We start from the raw sequence: 14,833 nt of genomic DNA on the forward strand, positions 1-14,833 counted from the left end.
AAATGAGATTGTCCATTTTTTCCTGAACTGAGAGTATTTTGTGTTGACATTGTCAGTGACAAAATCTTTATCTGTAATGTGGCAGGTTGGAGGGGAAGCTGCCTGGGCTTTGAACGAAATCATCTGACTCTGTATGTTGATTTTTTATCCTTTTATTTCTTGCTGTATTAGTGTTTTATTACTGCATAATGAATTACCACGAGCTTAGTGGCTTAAAGCAACACAAAGTTATTTCATAGTTTCTGTAGGTCAGAAGTCCAGGCACGGTGTGACTGCATTCTCTACTAAGGGCTGAAGTCAACGTGTTAGCTAAGGCTGCAGTTCTCATCTGGGCTGTAAGGGTCTTCCTTTAAGATCACTGGTTGTTGGCAGAATTCAGTTCTTTGCGGTTGCAGGACTTGGGCCCCTCCGTTCCTGCTAGCTGTCAGCTGAGGACTGGCCTCAGCATCTAGAGGCCACCCACATGTTCCTTGCCATGTGGACCCTCCATAGGAAGTTCACAGCATGGCTTTCTTCCAGGCCAGGTGGAGTGCATCTCCCGTGGCCCGCTGGAGGAAACTGCTTTTGATTAGGTCAGACCTACCTGGATAATCTCCTGAGTTGCGACCTTAATTACATAGGCAAAAGGCTTTCAAATGAACGCCTAGATTAGTGTTTAATTGAATAATTGGCAGAAGGATTGTGTATAGCAGGGCCCAGAATCTTGGGGTCCATCTTAGAATTCTGCCTACCATATCTGCTAATGGCTAATAACTATAAGTTTTGTGTTGATTTGGCTTATTCTACAGCCACTGGAGGTCTGTCTGGTCAGATGGCCCAGCAGCCCCCGACTGCCAGAGGCACCCACCATCACAGGCAGGATAAGGCCTTCTGTTAGATGTACACTGGAGGCTTGTTCTGTTGAGTCAAGAACAGGCACTCTCAGGACTTTCTGTGTCTCGCTCTAGTCCCCCCCCCCCCCTTCAGTGTGTTTGTGCTGGGACTGAGGCAGTCATGCTCAGGTTTGGCTTCCACTGTTGGCTCATCTTGATGAGGAACATGGCAAAATCCTTAGCATGGTCCCCTCAGCACAAAAAAGAGTTCAGCCTTCATACTGTATCTTCCATGATGTGATATAGGAGAACGTTCTACTGCCTGACACACCCTCCAAGACCTTTAGACTCCGTCAAGTGTATCAACTCTCACTGATTTTACAAAGTAAGACCAGGGCAAATAAAATTGATTTCTGCTCCCTTTTCTCTCCACTCAGGCCCTCTTTGCTCATTCCTGGAGAAAGGAGATTTTTCAACTATCTAAGCTTTTTTGAAAAGATTGTGTTTTTTTTTTGGAGTACAGTGAAATCAGGAGGTTCTACAGGCCTATGTGGGAATTTTAATGTGATGTTTTAGGTGTTTAAGCTCCACTGGCTTAGAAGATACCTCTGTTGGAAACCTAAGTATTTATATCGTAAGCCATGAAAACGGGATGGTATGACCTGCTTTTTGTCCAATTCACATCTCATGCATTTTACTTAAATAAGAATGCATTTAGAAACTCACCAGTGAAAATTGTACAATATCAAATGTAATGGGTATGCACTTTATTCTTCAACATAGGACATAAGGAACGGCCCATTTTTTTCAGTTTTCTAAAGTGAAATGGAGTAGTGCTAAACCACCATCAGCCTGGTGTAAATTCAGTCTCAATCACAATATGAACTCCTTTGAAGGGTTAAGCAGAGATCTCAAGGTCTCATGTTGCCCAGAACATGCAAGGAGGGCCTCTTTGTCTTAGGTCTAGGTGGGTACTGATTATGTTTGTTGTCCAGGCCCATGTGGCCCCTTGGAGACAGGAGGCAATGAGGCAACCACGTAACCTAATGCTCAGGGTGGGACTGGGAGCCCTAGTGCCTGGGACCCAGCCTCCCTAGACAGACCCTGTAGCCACTGTCTCTTAATGGTGAACCACTTCCCCAAGCTGTTGTATGGGAAGAAAACATGAGCACCTGTTTGTAGCACCCACCCAAAAACCACAGTCTTGGGGAATTAATCTCTCCCCATGTCAGCAAATTCTACCCTAGGTCTCCAAGTTTTCTTTTCCTTTCAGCTCTGGGAATACCTAGCACAATCCCTCACTGAGTTTCAGAAATACCTACCGAGAAAATGGGCACTTAACACAGAAGGTTCCTGCTTCTAGGAAACCCCAGTCTTCAACCCTGTATCATAAATGTTCGTGAGCTCAGGGAAGTATAGGCTTGGGTATTTTCTATTTTTCCAATGAAACAGGAAGAGTGAGTAGAAGGAGATCACTTTGGAGGTGAGAGGATAGAAAAGATGTAAAGCGGTTGTCTCAGAGCAGAAAAATTAACTCTACTAGAGAATCGTGGTAGAATTGTTAGGTATGTGGAGTAAAATACTTGAGAGCCATGGTCATGATTGTATTTTTCTTCCAGCCATACTCAGTGCTCAGGTGCAGGTGTGCCCTGGGTCCAGAACTGGGAGAGAGTGACAAGGGAGTTAAGGGGATTATATGAGGGTATGATTGCTATTTAAACTGGGCAAGGAGTGATAGGCAGATATGGGAGGGTGGGACTGGTGCACAGTGGAAAAGTGGTAGGGCCAGTATATTGGAGGTCTTCATGGCCTCAGTGAATCAAAGAGCTATTGGTATCTAGAGTAAGGAGATTAGAGCAAGAAGGATTGATTGTTAGTGAGAGGCTCAAAACTAAGATTTTGGGGGTAGTTTGGTTATTTGAAATGACAGACTCTAGGAGAACATGGGTGGATTAAGGAAAAGATAATTGGAAGTGAAAGCTGCAAGGGACAGAGAGGAGAGGATGTAGGGTGAATTATTTCCACGAACAGAAAAGTTGCCAAGAACAATGACAAACATAAAAGATTAAGAGGAAGACAGAGAGCCAGGTTTAAGAACCAGACAGTTGTTGATGACCATAATGAGGAGGGGTGGTGGGTTGTATCCTCTGGTGGTATACATTTAAAGGGAGATAGAAGTTTGAGGGAGAGGGAAGAGAAATGATCTGGAACAGGGGTTGGCAAACAGCAATTAGCAGATGTAAGCCATCTTGCCTCCTGTTTTTGTAAACAAAGTTTTATTGGTTCACAGCTACATCAGAGTTGAGTAGTTGTGACAGAGACCATAAACCTGTAAATCCTAAGTTATTTACTATCTGGTCCTTTACAGAAAAAATTTTACTGACTCTTGATCTAGAATTAACAATGAAGAACATTAACCTCACAGTAAGAAGTAAGCATGATTAATTTCACAGTAACTTACCTTGCCACACCAATATCAAATCTTTCCATTCCTTTCAGTCTGGGTCTGCTCTAGGTCACCAGATCAACCACTTGGACTGAATTGATTTTTTTCTCAGTTAAGCCATTGTATGACTGAAGTGACAGAATGGCTGGCTGCTTTAGCATTGTGCATGGATATATTTTCCATGTAAGCTAGAGCCAGTGTACATGATTTGTAATGTATGAAATTTGCAAAAGTGAATTTCACCATATGTAAGTCCAGATTGCCATTTATTCCAAAATAAACTGTAGGCTATGGCACTATTCTATGGCTTGCTAGGGTACTGAGTAAAGAGCTAATGGATCTGTCTCCCACAGGAAGACAGAGCTTACCTTGCCCCTTGCTATTGACCTTAGGGTTAGGGAACTGCCCTGCATGACTTTCCCAGTATGATGAGTCAGGCATAGGCAGCACTGCAAGAGCAGTCAGTCTGAGGTTTGCCGGTGGTCACTCACATTCCTTCTCCGGAAAATTTGAAGCAAGCAGTACAGAGACTCGGAGAATGGTCAACAGAGTCAAGTAAATGGTGGGGTACCAGCATAAGTATTCATGCATGCCTATTGTTAAACTTCTTGAAATGATTTTTTTTTTAAATTTTGTTCCTGGAGCCTGGAATCTATACAGCTTCCTCTTCCATGGGATCTTTATCCTTTTACTTAAGCTAGCTTGAGTAGATTCTATTCCTTAGAATGAATGATCACTAAAACAGTCTGAGTGCCAGACTCTTGGTCATAAGTGGGTTCATTGTCTTGTCTCTTCTAGGATTTTAGGTAAGATGTATTCCCTAGGTCAATAGTCCTTACTGCCCTTTGTCATAAGGAGAAAAGAATATGAAGGGAGCAGCACAAATGCAAATCAGTCTTTACTCTTGGGAAGACCACTGACAGCACGCACCCAACTGAAGCAGAGTCAGTAGGTTCACTTTCTGTAACAGATGTACTTTTCTCATCTTAATGGAAGACTGACACTTGAACAGCAAGAGCCACTGGGATTATTTGCCACCCAAAGATAGCCTAGAGATTCTCTCAGACAAAGCTAAGAGTGAGCATTTGAGGTGCAAATGGTTTCCTTGGAAGATTTTTATTAACTAGAGCATCATGTTGGCTATTTTCCTCCTTGCATTTTCCAGAACTGATATTCACTGTGCTGTTTGTAGAAATGTATTTAAAATGTGGTTGTATAAGTTATGCTCTGGACCTGTCACACTGTAGTGATAGGGAAAAAAACTTTTAAAAATTCCTGCACAGCCCCTAGCTACTGACAGTTACTGATGGAAATAGGCCTTGGTGTGCCCTTTGGCTCATTAATAAGTTCTTCTGACGCAGTAACTTCCTATGTTAGTTGGGTTAAGTGAAAATGCATTCTGCTGTTTGGGGATTTAGCAGCAGAACAGAGGAAAAATCAAACGTGTACTAGTACCAGCTATAGCAAAAACGCTATACCAGAGATTTGGAAGGATTTTGACAAGTGGGAATCCTCATGTCTTGGGTTCCAACGCTCTAAGTGCACTCTCTTTCCTATGCCTGGTCAATGATGACTCCTTTCCCTCTGATTAATGACTAAGCAGTTGTCTGTCTTTAGTTCAATAAACTATGGATTGAAGGCAGCTGTTCTGCTATGGATCCCCACCAGTGGTGGTGATGCCAAATTGGTTGGTAAATGAAGCTGACAGTTTTCCTTGGGCTGTGAATTTCTGTGTCTCATGTGATTTCCACTCTAGATCAGGACTGGAGACAGCTACTTGAGGACAGAGAAAAACTTCAGTCTGATGTGAGACTTCCAACTGTACTGTAAGGAGTCATAAAAACAAATGTCTGTTTCTGTAAACCTTCATCTTAGGCTTGTCATGGGGGGCAAAGCTTCTTTAAGTGGAGAGTCATGGACTAATTAGCTTCTCTGAATTAGTTTGTTAGTCATGAAAAGAATGACTCAGAAATTAGTGAGGAGGCTTGCTCCCTGCCCCTTCTCCTGATATGGAATAACAGGACAATATTTTATTTAATTAATTTATTTATTTTTATCCTCACCCTAGGATATTTTTTCCATTGCTTTTCAGAGAGAGGGAGACAGACATCTATGTGAGAGAGACACATCGATTGGTTGCCTCCCGCACACGCTCCGACCGGGGCCGGGGATGGAGCCTGCAACCGAGGTTCGTGCCCTTGGCCGGAATCAAACCCGGGACCCTTCAGTCTGCAGGCCGACGTTCTAACCGCTGAGCCAAACCGGCCAGGGCAACAGGACAATATTTTGTATTTGGCTATTCTCAATGTAGAGGACCCACTTTATCAAACAATTTACCTGACCAGTGGAGGTCACCTAATGACATTTTAGTTTTATCTACCCTGGCATGGACAATAATAGCTTTTGAGTAGGGGTATACTGGTAAATGTTTAACATCCAGGTCTCCAGAAGAAATCCAAACACCTGATTTGTAGTGTTTACTGATTTCTGTGGTGTAAGTACACCCACTGTGGCCAGTTTCAGGCCACCACAGTGACACCATTGAATGCAGAGTTGAAAACAACTGTGCATAATTAGCTTTTAGGAGCCAGTACCAACTGGCTCCAGCCACCACTGCCTTCTAGGAATGGTTAAACCATATACAACAAGGTTGACTCCCGTCAACTGCTTCAGAAGAATATCCACTGGAGAAGAAAGTTAAAGGATATGTTTTGATGATGTCACTTTTAGCTGTGCCTCACCTTCATGGCTTAAACACAAGCTGAGGAGAAACCATCTAATTTGAATGGATTCATTTGGCAACTCCAGGTAATTTGCATGTGGCCTCTGACTACTGCAATTTTTTACTGGGGCAGTACTGAGTTGTGGAAAGAACACTGTATTGGAGTATGGGTGGGGCCCATTGGGGAATGAAAGACAGAAACAAGATGTCAGCAAACTCACAAAGCCCGGAGCAAACTGCATAGTTTCCTCTGAAAGGATTTCATCACTTTAACACTTAAAAATGTAATGTACAGCGTGGTGTCTATAGTTAACATTACTGTGTTGTACAGGGTGGGGCAAAAGTAGGTTTACAGTTGTGAGTATGTGAAACAGTTTACTCTTGTATTATTTATTTACTAAGTATTTATTATTATTATTAACCTACTTTTGCCCACCCCTGTATATATGAAAGTTGCTAAAAGAGGAGATCTTAAAAGTTATCACCACAAGAAAAAAATTGTAACTATGTGAGGTGATGTATATTAACCAGATTGTGGTGATAATTTTGCAAAATGTACATATATCAAATCATTATGTTGTACACCTGAAACTAATACAATGTTATATTTCAATTATATCTCAGTACAACTGGGGGAAAAACATTCTTTGAGAGAAAAATGAACATGAAAAAGGCATTTTCTCCTATAATTCAAAAGAAATGAATATAATTTGCTCATTAAAACCACTAATCACTTTTGAATTCACTGGTTCTTTATAATACAATTTAGAGAAAATATTCCTCAATTGTAAAATCACACACAGAAGTTCTAAAAATACTGGTTTTCCAGATCTCACCTCTCACCTCATGATTTAGAGTCCCAATTGTGATGGACGTGAAGAGGAAGGACAGACCCTGTATTTTACAAAATTCCTCTGATGATTTGGATGCAGGTGAAGATTCAGAAATCACTGCTGTAGACCAAGGGAGGACTTTGTGATTGCTTAGCTAAGCAGTGCTCAAAATTAACCCATGTTTTCTAGATCAGTAGTCCATATGGGATCCCAGAGAGATTGAGGCATTTACAGATTAATGTTGCCAGTGACAAGCCAAACCTCTCTATCAGAGGACCATCAAAATGGCTCTTTGTCAAAGTTTTAGAGCGTTAAACTTCACTGCTAATGTCCCTGACTGACATGGTACTTGCCAGCTGCCAGCCATTTTGTTCTCCCACCCCTTGAACTAAGTCCCTGAAACACAAACACTTCTGAAAATATTAAGAAAACTGAAAGAGATGCCACATCAGAGTGATTCTGATTGCCTTCAGAGCTGGAATAGCTGTCCAAAAGAGAGGCTCTTAGCCATTTGTGGCCCTTCATGGGCATCAGTTTTTGGTCTTCAAGTCAATGTAGGTTAGGTGCATCAATTCCTATTGTAGCCAACTGTCAGCTAATATCTCTGTCCCTTATAACTGACTTGAGTATAATCAGCAGGTGAACACACTCTTTATCATTGTCCATCTTTCTAAGATGCTATGTATTGATTTTAACCTCCAAGCTGGGGCAAAACAGCCTTGAACTCTAAGTGATTTTTCTACTCTGCCTCTTTCTTCAATTCATTCATTCATTCATGAAATAATAAATGCAGAAGGTCTGCTATGGTCCAGAGATAATGCAGTAAAAAAACAAAAAATACCAGAACCCTGCCCTCCTGGACTCCCCCTGTGGGAGGACAATAAAAAAAAAATAAGGCAATAAATAAATAAGCTAATGTGGTGAACAAAATAAGTAATACACGTAGTATGTCAGATGGTGCTAAGTGCCATAGAGACAAAAGGGAGGGAGAGTTGGGGTAATGATTGTGCACTAATAGTGGCAGTTAGTGGAGTTTGCTTACTAAAGAAGACTCATAGGACTCTAAATGACAATGCTTACAAATCTGAAGATTATTACAGAAAAAGAATATAATAGAGAAAGAGCATTAAAGTGAGGATATGCATCATAGACAAAGACTGTCTCCATAGCAAGAGATCTGGAGAGGTTGGGATGGGGCTCTACTGTCCCCCGTCTGTAAGAATTGCACAATTGCTTTCTGATCAGGAGACAGAGGTGTGTACCTAGTACCCCTGGGAAACAGGGAACTCAAAATGGAGTCTTGGCTGGAGTTTATAATATTTTGCTGGTATGTGTTCATATCCCTGCTGTGTAACCAGCCTTAACAACAGAGACCTCTGACCAAGTGCAGATCATCAATGTCACTGTTATCAATAAACTATGCTGACAAGCTGGTACAAACCTCCCCAAACTCCTCAAACCCATGGTTACACTGCAGCACTACTAATTAATAGGTTTCATGAGTTGGTCAGAGGTCGGTGCCATACAGATAGATTTCTTATTTCAAGTCAGAGAGAGCTTAATGAGGTGCCATTTAAGCCAAAATCTCAAGATGATGATAGAGCTAACTATGTAGAAATCTGAAGGCATCCTTTTCCCTCTTTAAGGCAGGGAGATCAGCAAGTGCAAAGGCCCTGAGGCAGGATAGTATTTTGGAGAAAATAAGGGGTCTCTGGGGTCAAGGCTGAATGCATAATGGGGAAACAGAGTAGACGATCTCAAAAAGGTGAGCAGATGCTGGTTGGAAATCTGAATCACTTGCTCTTTCAAATGTTCCTGGACTCTACCTTGCTTTCCCTTCATGTTGCAATGGAATATGTCAGTCCATTAGAACAGGGGCTCTTAACCTGGGAGTCTCTGTGTAGAATTCAAGAGATCTAGTAAATTTAAGTTCAAAGCATCTTTGTTTTCACTAACCTCTAACTGAAATTGAGCATTTCTTTCAATTAGGAATGCAGGGAACCAGAGAAGTATTAGCAGTATTCGTAACTCTGCCATCCATAGATCTCACAGATATTTTTATATCAGGTTATAGTTGTTGCAAATATTCTGAAATATCTTTTATGCTCATCCCCTTCTTTGAAATCACTGTAGTTATTAATCTGCTGCTAGATTGCAAATGACCATGATCTTCCTGTCTCCGGGTCAAATGGTGAAGTTGAATATTTTCACAACCAGATTTAAACTCAGAAAGCTCTGGAGAATTCCAGTGTCTTCAAGAGAATATCATCTTCACCTTGTCAAATGAACTATGGAAGTTCAATTTCATTTGCAATAATGTATCTCTGTAGATTGTCTTTTCAGCATTGGTAACCATTAAAACAAACAAAAAAATGATGTCGATTGGATAGCCAACATGACGTGCCTCCAACCTTTCAAAGACCGTGCCACAGTTTAATGTTCTTTTTGAAACTGAGCAACAACAGCCTTCACACAAAATGGCTTTTAAAAAATCCTGTAACTTGCATAGATGTGTTGTATTCTTATTTTATTTGTTATTTAGACTGAAATAACTATGGACTTAAATTACTTAAAAAGGACTTAAATTACTATGCCATTGATTTATTCATTTTATTTATTCTTTAAGATTCATTGAGGTATACTTTCTGTACAATTCACAGAACTTTACCAGCTGCAAAAAATAAAAAATAAAAAATAAATGAGTTCAGCAAGAACATTTCCTATTAGCTGTTCCAAACAGATATGCAAGGTCTCTGGGATAACAGCTGGTATCTTGAGAAATTGAATTTTCCAGTGCCAGGTGAGGTTGATGAGGTATTAGCTCCTGAATGGAATATATCATATAAGATTTGACAAGCTTGAATTAATACCTAATGTTCTCGAAAGGGGCAGGAAATGATTGCAGAGCAATCAGGGAGCGCTCCCAAAGAGGCCACAGACAACGTGAAAGCAGATAAATATGAAAATGCACCCCATTAGCAGGTCACAAATGGACTGGCATCAGCTTGTTATTGCTGAGGGCAAAATGAAAGCTTAAGGAAATGTGTGAACACAGCAGGGAACCGGCACCTCTGCTGATTTTTCTCTCAGGTAACCGGAGATTTGTTTATAGGGCTTGGCTATTCAGAAATGCTTTTGGCTGAAGGCTGTATTTAAATAACGGAAAAGGGCTTGTTCAACCATGCCCTCTCTGCTGAGAAATATATGCCCCTAGGTTCTCTTTAAGTTATTGATCTGGGCTTTAACTGCATCAGACAATCGTCTAAATTCTGCGATGACAACAACATTTACTCCAGCAGCCCTTTCTCCACCCTGCACAATGCAGTGGAACCTTCTGGGGTCCTCTTGGGCTACCTAACTTCTTGGGCCTTCAGGCGTCCTCAACTGGGGGTGTATATAACCCCCCTTACAGAGCACATCTGGCAATGTCTGGAGATACTTTTCATTGTCACAATTAGATGCTACTTACTTCTAGTGGGTAGAGGCTACAGATGCTGCTAAACATGTTCAGAACAGCCCCCATAACAGAGGACCCTGGCTCAGAATGTGAGTAGTGTCAAGGGTGAAAGACATTGGTGTAGAGGATGGTGTACATAAGTGCCTTTCAGTGTCAGGCTTGCAGAGACAATGGTCTCAAGGGAGGACCAAAGTGGCCAAATAGAGAAGGGAAGCAAAGGTATATCGTTTTGTCTGTTCTGGCACATATTCCAAACACTACTCTACTGTTGACCTCAGATTGTTTCATGGAAATTACTCATTTCTGTCCTGCTTTCATCTTTCCTGTGGGAAAAAAGGGGCAGTCATGATCAGGGAAGGTTACAGCAAGACTCTGGCATCATCCAGAAAAGCATGCACACTTGGGGTTCATTTCAATTAATCTTATACTAAAATTTTGATACTTCATAATATTGATCTATTTTATATCCATCATAATACATTGTGCATACTGATATATGCCATCCTCCTTCCAATTAATATTTTTAGCTCCTATCCAAATAAAGGACTTGAAAGCTGTCATAACTCCCATGGTAGAGCAGCTGGGTGATAAAAGGATTTTCAAACAATAGTTTAATACTGACCTAAAGTCAGAGTTAGATGTGCTTGGATTTTCCCCATAGAAAGAAAAGGCCATGTTGGGACAATGACAATGTATGGGAGAGAAGTAAGAAAGCACATTCTCACAGTTTTGAGACATAGGAATGGGACTCAGACCAGACTTATGGCAAATTAAGAAGTAGGGAAAACTTATAATGAGTGGCTGTCCCTTAATCGCCTCTTGTTCTTCCCACCACAGAGTCCATGACTCCTTTATGTAACCATGTTGTGGTCTACTGGCTGCTAACTATCCCTGCTCTGATGTTTGCTATTGAAAGCCAAAGATATCTTAAACTATTTGGAGATTCTGGGAAACAGAAGAGTCCTCAAAATACAAAGGAATAGCTTCTAATATCATGCTTATGTAGGTTGGAAAAACAAATACTGGAAGTAAGTGGTGCATTCAGAGAATCCCTTCCTAGGGTGTCTGTTATCTTTGTTCTCTTAAGAAGCATGGCTTATTCTTGCTCACCACATTCCTTATGATCCATAAAGCCTTAGGTGGCCTTATCCAGCCCCATGGCTATAAATGTCACCTTTATATCAACAACTCCCAAACACAAAAACTGAGAAGTGACTATTTGATTTGGCAATCACCAATACAGTAGTTAAACTGTAACTCAGCTTTGAGTTTGAGATTTGATCGTGGTGGGTTGAAAAAAAATGGCAGTAGGTTGAAATGAAATGGTAGGCGAGGAAGTGGATTTGGAGATGGCTGCTTTTTCTTCTTCTCTGTCCCACTTTCCCCACTCACTTATTTAAGCCTGATTACTATTGCCACATGCTTTTGCTTATATCTTGTCGTTACCTGTACTGAGTGAACTTTTGGCTCTGCGGTTTTGGAACTTTACAGTTTTACTGAGCATGTTCACATATGATACCAAATACCCTCCGTGGATACTGAGGCGTATTCCAGCCCTTCTGAGCTCTGTCTTGTATTGCAGGGCATGAAAGACTAGAAACATCTTCCAGATTCCTTACCATCAGGGTTCCAGTTTCGTTCTGTTAATGAGGGCACAATTTGGAAAGCCATTATCTTCCAGTGGTGGCTGGAAGAAAGTAACAGGAGTCATAGATGTATCCTTGAAAATTGGCCACTTTAGCACTGCAGGCATCTGAGGTCACTGGTGGCAGTTCTTGTGACTCCTGTACTCTTTGATCAGTCTCCCTGACTTTCATTCCTCAACCCTTTCAGCAGTTGTGTGGGCCTTTAATCCCGTATGGCAAATCCCTTCCTGTTTAAAACACCTAGAGTGGTTTATGTTTTTGTGGCCAGACCCTGACTGATACACATACATTATCTAATTTTATTGAGAGTAAGGGTCTAAGAATTTGATTTGTCAACGCTGATGGTTAATAGGCAAGGGAAAGATAATAAGATCCTGCTCAGTGAACAAAGCAAAGGTACTCTGAGAGATGTTAGAACAATAAAGCACATGCATTAGAATGAGAAGTCAAGGTGAAAATCATTTCAAGAGATAGGGGATCCTTGACGATGAATATTCTCTTGTCTACCATGAGATGCCAGCCCTGTATCAAACTGATGCATATGAAACAGTGCAGGTCTTAAAGCTGAGAAATTGCCAGTCTCTATAAGTCCATGCAAGTGAAAGAAGGAAAGATGAGCCAACTGTGGAAACCTCATTAACATGAGCGCTGTGGCTGTGTTTTCTGACTTCTCATGGGCATTGATGCAGCAACACTGGGAATTATGTAGACTGTGTGGTACTGTGAAGTGGAAAGTACAATTTACCACAAAAATTAAATATTTTCGGTATACTGCAGTTCATAAATCTGTCATATAGTGCTTCCAGTGGTGGCTGGAAGAAAATGACAGGAGTTGTAGATGTACCCTTGAAAACTGGTCAGGAAGGTGGCATTTTAAAAGAGTTTGGGGGAGTTTTAAAAGTTTGTTTTAGCCCTTTAGCAGGCTGGAGAATAGGATAAAGGCTTCCTTTCCCCTGTTTGGAGTAAAATAGTGCCTTAGTCATATGAGTCCAAATGTGCGAGTCATATAAAGAATGAACACAAAAGTTAATATGTTTACAAGATAGCCAAGTGTTTGGTATTCTCTATAGATAGTTGTTCTGCACTATTTGCCCAGAGATTTGGGGCAGAATTTTTAACCAATGCCCCTAATTCATAATCTGTGATTTTGGTAAAATATGCAGAGTCAACTTAAAAACCATGCATAGTAGTCAGGGTTCTCTAGAGAAATAGAATATCTATATCTATATCTATCTATCAATCTATTTATATCTATCTAATATATATATCTATCATCTATATCTAATCTATCTATCTATCTATCTATCTATCTATCTATCTATCTATCTATCTATCTATCATCTATCTATCTATCTATCATCTACCTACCTACCTACCTACCTACCTACCTACCTACCTATCATCATCTATCTATCATCTATCATCTACTCACATGATTATAGAAGCTGTCAGCAAAATGGAGACTCAGAATGGAGTTCCAGTCTGAGTCTGAAAGCTTGAGAATCAAGAAAGCTGATGCCATAGTTCCAATCCAGAGACCTTCAGGCCTGAGACCCAGGAAGAGCTAATGTTCCAGTTCAAGTCTAAAGGCAGGGGAAAAAAACTCCTGATGTTTCAGCTCAAAGGTAGTGAGACAGAAGTTCCATCTTAGTTGCAAGAGAATCAACCTTTTACTTCTATTCAGGTCTTCAACTGATAGGATGAGGCCCATCCACATTAGGGAGGGTAATCTGCTTTACTCAGTCTACCCATTCAAATGTTAATCTCATTCATAAACACAGAAGCATCCAGAATAATGTTTAATCAAATTCTTGGGCATCCTACTAGTGGACCACTCAAGTTAACACATAAAATTAACCATTGCAGTGCTGTGAAAGGGAACACATGATTTCTGACTAAGAACACCCAGAACAGATGTATATATTTATTTGACAAACATTTCCAAGGCCAAAGTTAGGACTAGCTCCTGTTTTGGTTGCTAGAGATAAAAAGACAGTGACTCTTTTTGCAAGTCCACTAAGAGGAACAGGCAAGATTTGGAAAACTGTGCATTGCAATGTGATAGAGGCATGTATAGGATGTGGAAGGAGCTGGAGATGGGTTCTTAGAAGAAATGACATCTGATCTGTGTCTTAGAAGACTAGTGACATTTAGCTAGATGGAAAAGAGGATAAACAGTTATGGGAAATGATAGGGGGAAGAAAGAGAACAGCACATTCAGAAAATTACAAATAGTTATCATGAGAATGAAATAAAATAATACATTTAAGTACCAATGAAATAATGGCTCTACGCACCAATATTTGGCACTCAGTAAATGTTAGCCCTTGTCTGCCCCCTTTCTCTTGTAGTTACTGTATATTCTTTGGGGAAAGCAGGAGGTTTTCAAATGTCAGACAACATTTGGGTAGCAGAGAAGTACCTCCATGTAATTCACTACACTTAAAGAAATCACTGCTGCCTTGTAGAAACTGCACCTTAACAGATGTTTCTGAGTGAATTTATTCATCATATCAAGCATAGCTTTGCAATGTGGGATGCTTTTCAAAAGCCCTTTTTGGGTGAACAGATTGTGTTACTGCTGAGGGAATTCACAGGAATGAGGCAATCACTGTGATTCAAACAATTTCTCCTCATTTAAGAGCACCAACTATTTATATTAGCACTGACATGATCCATTTATGAAGGTTCTTAGCACAGTTGTCTGAAATTTTTGGCTGTCAAATGGTCATCAGAACTAGTGGGCTGTAACTGCAAGCAAGATCTTTCTAATCTCTTTATGAACACCTTTACTGAACAGCTACCATGTTTGGGTTCAGTTGGCTGGCTTGTGTGTAATACTACAAAATGAGAAAAGTATGTCCTAATTTACTTTTTTGTTCATTGAGCAGCATAGTAGGTAGATGAGTTGGCAGGA

Source organism: Miniopterus schreibersii, assembly GCF_964146895.1.
Source record: "Miniopterus schreibersii genome assembly, chromosome: X".
NCBI lineage: Eukaryota > Metazoa > Chordata > Mammalia > Chiroptera > Miniopteridae > Miniopterus > Miniopterus schreibersii.